Raw genomic sequence first — 8,161 nt, 5'->3', positions numbered from 1 at the left:
CCTGGAACTTTCAGAACAGCAGACCTCACCAGCCATGGAACTTGATAGTCCTCAAGTTCCTGAGGATGGAGCTGGTGAGCCGGGCCCTCAAGTCCGTCTGCCTCATTTGCTCTCCTGGGATTGGAGGGGAGAGAGAGATGAAGACACGGCTGATCCAGAATTATCCCCTGCACCCTGACAGTCACCCTGCAGCAAATCCCACTGATCTCACCAAGTGTGTCCCAAAGCTGCCTGCCTCTCCGCATCTCTGACCCTCAGTCCTGATCCATCCACCGTTATCCTGTATCTGGACTCCTGCAGGAGCTGACCCAGGAGCGTTTCCCCAGGGAGGCAGCTTCTGATGCCCAGAGAACAGAGGCTGCCCCTGAGCCCACCTGTGGATGGCACTATCAGAAAGGCTACCTGGAGGTGAGTAATGCCTGAGCTACATCTTTTTTTCTTCCTTTCACATTTTTGGTGGGGTTGTGGGGGGGGATCTCACTATGTTGCTCTGGCTGGCCTCAAGCTCTTGAGCTCAAGTGATCCTCTGCCCGAGGCCTCCTAAAGTGCTGGGATTACAGCCTGAGCTACACATAAAATGACCAGGAGGTGGACACCAGGAAGGCAGAGGATGGGCCTGGGAAGAGGGAGGGGAGGCTTTGAGACAGGGAACAGCATGACTCAGAGGACACAGTGCGGCCAGAGGAGTGCGTGGGCAGGGTCACTTGGCACTTTCGGGTCAGGCAGGAATTTGGGGTCTCCCGTGCTTCACTGGGTGAAGGGGGCAACATCAGAAGGCAGCTGCCTGGAGAAGGATTTTTATTTTTTGAGATGGAGTCTTGCTCTTACCAGGCTGGAGTGTAGTGATGCAATCTCAGCTCACTGCAACCTCCGCCTCCTGTGTTCAAGCGGTTCTCCTGCCTGAGATTCTGGAGTAGCTGAGATGATAGGTGCCTGCCACCATGCTTAGATAATCTTTGTAGTTTTTAATAGAAATAGCATTTTGCCATGTTGGCCAGGCTGCTTTTGAACTCCTGATCTCAGGTGATCCGCCTGCCTCCACCTCCCAAAGTGCTGGGATTACAGGTGTGAGCCACCATGCCTGAAGGAGGCCACGCAGGAGGCTGGAGAAACAGTCCAAGTGACAGATGGACATTGGGACAGCTGGGCATAGAGAGGAAATAAACTCCTTCCCTTCATGCCCCTTGCCTCCCTCCCTCTCTCCCGCCTTTCTTTCCTTTCTTCCCTACTCCTTTCTTCTGCTCTCCCGCCCTTTCTTTCTTCCCTTTTTCCTTTCCTCCCTCCCCCCTCTTCCTTCTCTCCCTCATTCTTTCTCTTCCTCCTTCAACTCTTTCCTTCCCTCCATCTGTCCTCCCCTTTCCTATGTGTCCTTGCCTCCCTCCTCTTCACTCCTCCCCTCCTCTCCTTTCTCCCCTCCCTCCTTTCTTCCCTTCATCTCTCCCTCCCTTCTCTCCACCCTCCTATCTTCTGTAGTTCTCAAACACTGATCCAGCACCTTCTACATGCGGAGCACTAACTAGATACTGAGTCTGCCACAGGGAGTGGCCCGTGCTGCTGTGGAGCTTCCAGTCTAAGGAGAGCGAGGCCATTGGCCCCTGCCAGGAGCCTCCTGCAGGGCCCTTTAGGAAGGGCGAAGTGCTGGGGAAAAGCAAAAACAAACCCAGGACAGGCCAAGGAAGGGAGCTGCTGGGAGGAGAGGGATGGGCGGGCCATGTCCTTGCTGGATGGTGGTGAGGGAGGCAGCCCTGACTGCAGGGGTTGCTGGAGGGGACAATGGTCTTCTGGAAGGAGGGTGGTCCAGGTGGAGGGAACAGCTAAAGCAGATGCCTGGAGGGATCTGTGAACATCAGGCAGGTGTGAGGATGGGGAAGAATGGTAGGTGGAAAACGGAGGGAGACTGGTGGAAGGTGAGGCTGGAGGCAATGAGGCAGCCCAGGGTGAGCCTGGTGGGCCACTCTGGGGCCTTTGGCTCAGATCGAGAAAAATGGGGCCGCTGTGGGTCTGAGCAGAGGAGGGTGCAATGGATTCAGCTCACACAGGTCTCCTGTGGCTGGAAGGGCAGAGAGGCTGGGACAGAAGTAGGGAGTGAGCCAGGGCCTTGCTTCTGGATGCATTTTCAAGGTGATGCCAAGCAAATCTTCTGACTAACGGAGTGCAGGAGAAAAAAGACATTGATCTGACCCAGGGCCCGGGGCCTGAACACTAGAGAGAGGAGTCCCCATCCATTGCGATGGGGAAGGAGCGGGGCAGATCTGCACAATGGGCAACTCACAGAGACAAGAACAAAGACAGACCCACCGGCTCCCACTCAGCTCTCCCCTCCCCATCGCCCATGCCAGGGCCTGTGTCTCCCTCCCTACTGCCTGCCTGGTTCATCCCTTTCCCAAAAGCCAAACCTAACAGCGATTCCTCTTCTTGGTGATGAAGAAATTCAGAAGGAGGAGGCTCAGGAAGACAGCGATGGCAGTGAGGGAGGAGGGCACAGAAGGCACAGAATGTCAGGAGATCCCAAGGAGCCCAGCTGCCAGAGGTGTGTGAACCACAGCAACTGCATCTTGAATAGGAGATGGGTAAAAGGAGGCTGAGACCTACTGGGCTGCGTTCCCAGGCAGTGAAGGCATTCTAAGTCACAGGATGACATAGGAGGTCAGCACAAGATACAGGTCACAGAGACCTTGTCGATAAAACAGGCTGCAGTAAAGAAGCCAATCCAAAACCCATCAAAACCATGATGGCCAGGAGAGTGACCTCTGGTCGTCCTCACTGCCACATTGCCACCAGTGCCTTGACAGTTTATAAATGCCATGGCAACAACAGAAAGTTGCCCTGTATGATCTAAAAAAGGGGAGTCATGAATAATCTACCCCCCCTATTCAGCATGTCATGAAGAAATAACCCTAAAGATGGGCACCAGTGCCCTCTGGGCTGCTCTATGGAGTAACCATTCTATCTTTACTTTCCTAAAAAACTTGCTTGTCTAGGAAAGCATAAACTTGCTCTGTGGCTCACACCTGTAACCCCAGCACTTTGGGAGGCTGAGGGAGGCGGATCACCTGACGTCAAGAGTTTGAGAGCAGCCTGGCCAACATGGTGAAACCCCATCTCTACTAAAAATATAAAAATTAGCCAGGTGTGGTGGCAAGTACCTGTGATCCCAACTACTTAGGAGACTGAAGCAGAAAAATCACTTGAACCCCAGAGGAGTAGGTTGTAGTGAGCCAAGATCACACCACTGCCCTCTATCTAGCCTGGGCAACAGAGTGAGACTCCATCTGAAAAACAAACAAACAAAAAAAACACCAACCAAACAAAAAAAAAATGTGTTTTCACTTTATGTACTCACCCCGAGTTGTTTCTTGCACGAGATTCAAGAACCCTCCCTTGGGGTCTGGATCGGGTCCCCTTTCCTGTAACACAGCTGCAGATCCTGCAGGGGGTCAGACTTGGGTCCTAAGATGCAGTCGGGGAATGTCATAATGGCAGCCACCAGGTCTCAGGGATCTGGGCTCATGGGGGTCTGCTGGGTCAGGAGGCACCTGCTGAATATGGGGTTCTTCAATGTCAGGGAGGGGAATGGTCCACTTACACGATGGGGAGAGGATTATATTCAAGACAGAACATGCACGCACATGGCGGACTATGAGATGTTCCTGGCCACAACAGTGAATTTGGGACCTCTGGAATCAGGACCAGGTTCAAATCCTGACTCTGACGCTTGTGAGTGTGGCAATGGGGCAAGCCACCTCCCTAATGTGCAATTCTCTTGTCTGCACAATGGGAACAGAGTTGTCTTTATTTTGCATGTTTGCTTATTACATTTAATTATTTCCCTAATCTTCATTTTACCCTCATGAGGGTTGTCAGACTTAGCAAAGCATCATGCAGATGCACAGTTACCTTCGAAGACAAAGAGTAAATAAGGTTTTAGTTTAAGTCTCGTGCATTATTTGAGACATACACGAAGAGTCCAAAACTCACACTTCACTGGATGTCCTGTGTTTTCTCTGGCAACCCGGCTCCCCACCGACGTGGTGCTTTTGGGATAGTTATCTCCCGCTCTCAGCTTTGGTTTCTATATCTGGAAAATGTGGAAGTGGGAGGTAGAATAAATGATTTTGAAGTTGCTGTGACTTTCTGAGAGTCCTTCACATGTTACTTGAACCCATTCTCTTGCCAAGCCCAAGCCCCACCCCAACTCCAGTCTGCATGCCTCAGTTTCCCCTCTCAGTCCTTAGGAATACTGTTTTTTTAAAAAAAACTGGAGTCTCGCTTTGTTACCCAGGCTAAAGGGCAGTGTCACGATCTTGGCTCACTGCAACCTCTGCTTCCCAACCAATGCTGTCTCAGCCTCCCGAGTAGCTGGGATTATAGGCGTGAATCATTATGCCTGGCTAATTTTTAAATTTTTAGTATAAAAATTAGGGTTTCACCATATAGGGTTTCACCATGTTGCCAGGCTGGTCTCGAACTACTGGCCTCAAGTGAACTACCCGTTTCAGCCTCCCTAAGTACTGGGATTACAGGTTTGACCCACCCCACCCAGCTCAAAGACAATGGAACACTACTTTCTAATCTTGAGTCAGTTTCACTTATGCAGCAATGGAGCCAGCTGGTGGCTCCATGGAGAAGTGCCCTGAGGGTAAACTGCCCACAGCAGGGATCGGAAAAACACTCAAAGGAATCTGACAGAAGATTAGCATCTCTGGGAGAAAAAATGGTTCAATAAACTGTAGCAACCCCAGTATCCACACCTCCTTCACCAGGATCTCATGGTGATGTTAGGAGCTGTCTACCAAGAGGCAGGAAAAATGCACAGGGAAAGTGACACAGTACATTATCTGCAGGTATCTTGGTCTTCTCTGATTTTTTTTTTTTTTTTTTTTTTTTTTGAGGTGGAGTCTTGCAATGTCCCTCAGGCTGGAGTGCAGTGGTGTAATCTCACCTAACTGCAACTTACACCTCCCGGGTTCAACTGATTCTCCTGCCTCAGCCTCCTTAGTAGCTGGGATTACAGGGGCCTGCCACACCATGCCTGGCTAATTTTTGTATTTTCAGTAGAGATGAGGTTTTGCCATGTTGTCCAGGCTGGTCTTGAACTCCTGACATCAAGTGATCCACCTGCCTCAGACTCCTAAAGTGCTGAAATTTCAGGCATGAGCCACCACACACAGCCTGGTCTCCTCTGATTTTAGCAATGATGGTGTCGACCTGATCAATTGCCCTGAATTTTCCCTTGTTCTTCCTGTCTGTCTCTTTCTTCCTAATGAAGCCACGTATGCACTACACATCAAGCACTGTCTGAGTGCCTTCTATTGCATTTGCTAAGCACCTAATGTTTGCAAGGCCCTAGAATACAAGGTGAAGGAATTAGAAAAAAGTCCTGGCCCCTAGTCCTGCCAAAAACAATCATATGTATGCGCATTTCATTTTTTAAAAAGTATTCAATTATAATCAAAATGCCACTAACATTTTCACAAGGTCAGGCGCAGTGGCTCACACCTGTAATCTCAGCACTTTGAGAGGCCAAGATGGGTGTATCATTAGAGGTCAGGAGTTGGAGGCCAGCCTGGCTGACGTGGTGAAACCTGGTGTCTACTAAAAATACAAAAATGAGCCAAACCCAGTGGCACACGCCTATAATCCCAGCTCCTCAGGGGGCCGAGACTGGAGAACTGTTTGAAACCAAGAGGCAGAGGTTGCAGTGAACTGAGATTGTACCACTGCACTCCAGCCTGGGTGATGTAGCCAGACTCTGTCTCAAGAAAATAAAACATTTTTTACTATTTTTAGAAAGAGTGTCTTGCTCTGTCTCAGAGCTGGAATTCAGTGGCTTGATCACAGTTCACTGAAACCTTGAACTGCTGGGCTCAAGGGATCCTCCTGCCTCAGCCTCCCAAGTAGTTAGTACTATAGGTGCACACTATAACCAACATGCCCAGTTAATATAAAATTTTTTTTTGTAAAGATAGGATCTCTCTGGTTGGTATGTTTCTCAGACTAGCCTTGATCTCCTGGCATCCAGTGATCCTCCCACCTCAGCCTCCATATGCCATTATACCTTAATGGTACCTAGCCAGGGCTTAGTACTTAAATGTACTTAGTATTTAAATGTACTTAGCCAGAATCACCTATACCTGTGATCCCAGTACTTTGGGAAGCCGAGGTAGGATGATCACCTGAGGCCAGGAGCTTGAGAGCACCTGCCCAACGTACTGAAACCACATCTCTACTAAAAATACAAAAAAATTATCTGGGTGTGGTAGTGCCTGTAATCCCAGCTACTAGGGAGGCTGAGGCACATGAATTGCTTGAACGCTGGAGGTGGAGGTTGCAGTGAGCTGAGATCACACCATTGCATCAGCCTGGCCAACAGAGGGAGACTCTGTCTCAAACAAACAAACATCTAGCCAGGGCTCTGGAAACCATGGCATATAGTATCTACACAGGAGACATAGAGATCCCACCATTTTTTTTTTTTTTTTTTTTTTTTTTTTGAGACGGAGTTTCGCTCTTGTTACCCAGGCTGGAGTGCAATGGCTCTGTCTCGGCTCACCGCAACCTCCGCCTCCTGGGTTCAGGCAATTCTCCTGCCTCAGCCTCCTCAGTAGCTGGGATTACAGGCATGTGCCACCATGCCCAGCTAATTTTTTGTATTTTTAGTAGAGACAGGGTTTCACCATGTTGACCAGGATGGTCTCGATCTCTCAACCTCGTGATCCACCCGCCTCAGCCTCCCAAAGTGCTGGGATTACAGGTTTGAGCCACTGCGCCCGGCTCACCATCTGTTTTTATACAGCTCATGAGCTGCCCAAGAATGTTTATTGGTTTTATATTTTTAAATACTTGAAAAAAATCAGACCGGGCACAGTGGCTCACACCTGCAATCCCAGCACTTTGGGAGGCTGAAGTGGGAGGATCACCTGAGATCAGGAGTTGGAGACCAGCCTGGCTAACATGGTGAAACCCCATCTCTACTAAAATACAAAGATTAGCCAGGCCTGGTGGCACACACCTGTAATCCCAGACTATAGTGCAGTGGTTCAGTCTTGGCTCACTGCAATCTCTGCCTCCTGGGTTCAAGTAGTTCTCCTGCCTCAGCCTCCCAAGTAGCTAGGACTACAGGTGTGTACCACCATGCCCACCTTTTTTTTTTTTTTTGTATTATTAGTAGAGATGGAGTTTCACCATGTTGGGGAGGATGGTCTCGATCTCCTGACCTCATGATCTGCCCACCACAGCCTCCCAAAGTGATGGGATTACAGGCATGAGCCCCAGCTTTTTTTTTTTTTTTTTTGAGAGAGGGTTTCGCTCTGTGGAGGTGCAGGCTGTGCTGAGTTCTGACTGTACTACTGTACCCAGGCTGGAGTGCAGAAGTGACATAACGGCTCACTACAGCCTCCACCTTCCCTGGATTCAAACGATCCTCCCCCTTCAGCCTCGTGAGTAGCTGGCTACAAGAACATGCCAACATGCCTGGCTAATTTTTTTGTGTTTTTTTTTTAGAGACTGGGTCCCTCTATGTTATGCACGCTGGTCTCAAACACCTGGCTTCAAGCAGTCCCCCTGCCTTAGCTTCCCAAAGTCCGGAAGTCTGGATATTACAGCGGTGAGCCACTGTACTCAGTCTGTATTATCCTTACAAATGAATATTTTTTTTTTTCTTTTTTGAAGACAGGGTCTCAGTCTGTCATCCAGGCTCACTGCATCCAGGTGCAATTGTGGCTGACTGCAGCCTCCACCTCTCAGGCTCAAGCAGTCCTCCTGCTTCAGCCTCCCAGTAGCTGGGACCACAGGTGCACCACCATGTAAGACTAACTTATTTTTTGTAGAGATGGGCTTTCACCCTCCTGCCTGGGCTGATCTCAAACAGCTGGACTCAAATGATCCTCCAGCCTCAGCCTCCCAAAGTGCTGGGATTACAGATGAGAGCTGCCAAACCCAACCCGTTTTATTGCTTATAGTAGTTACCTGTATTAGAAGACATTCCAAGCCGGGCGCAGTGGCTCAAGCCTGTAATCCCAGCACTTTGGGAGGCTGAGGCGGGTGGATCACGAGGTCAAGAGATCGAGACCATTCTGGTCAGCATGGTGAAACCCCGTCTCTACTAAAAAATACAAAAAATTAGCTGGGCATGGTGGCACATGCCTGTAATCCCAGCTAC

The 8,161-nt window shown here is 49.7% G+C and overlaps 1 long non-coding RNA gene across 2 annotated transcripts in view; it reads right to left on the bottom strand.

Annotated features, from left to right (window-relative positions):
- Nucleotides 1-3,923: 3,923 nt before the first annotated feature.
- LOC141580981 (uncharacterized) overlaps nucleotides 3,924-8,161 on the bottom strand; it is a 120,334-nt gene continuing 116,096 nt past the window's right edge. For both annotated transcript variants that reach the window (XR_012513392.1, XR_012513391.1), the window contains exon 3: nucleotides 3,924-4,078. This is a non-coding gene — a long non-coding RNA (uncharacterized LOC141580981). The remainder of the gene's footprint in view (nucleotides 4,079-8,161) is intronic.

The sequence above is a fragment of the Saimiri boliviensis genome, chromosome 13 (genome assembly GCF_048565385.1).
Source record: "Saimiri boliviensis isolate mSaiBol1 chromosome 13, mSaiBol1.pri, whole genome shotgun sequence".
In the NCBI taxonomy this organism is placed as follows: domain Eukaryota; kingdom Metazoa; phylum Chordata; class Mammalia; order Primates; family Cebidae; genus Saimiri; species Saimiri boliviensis.
This window is presented reverse-complemented; position numbering and strand designations above follow the sequence as displayed.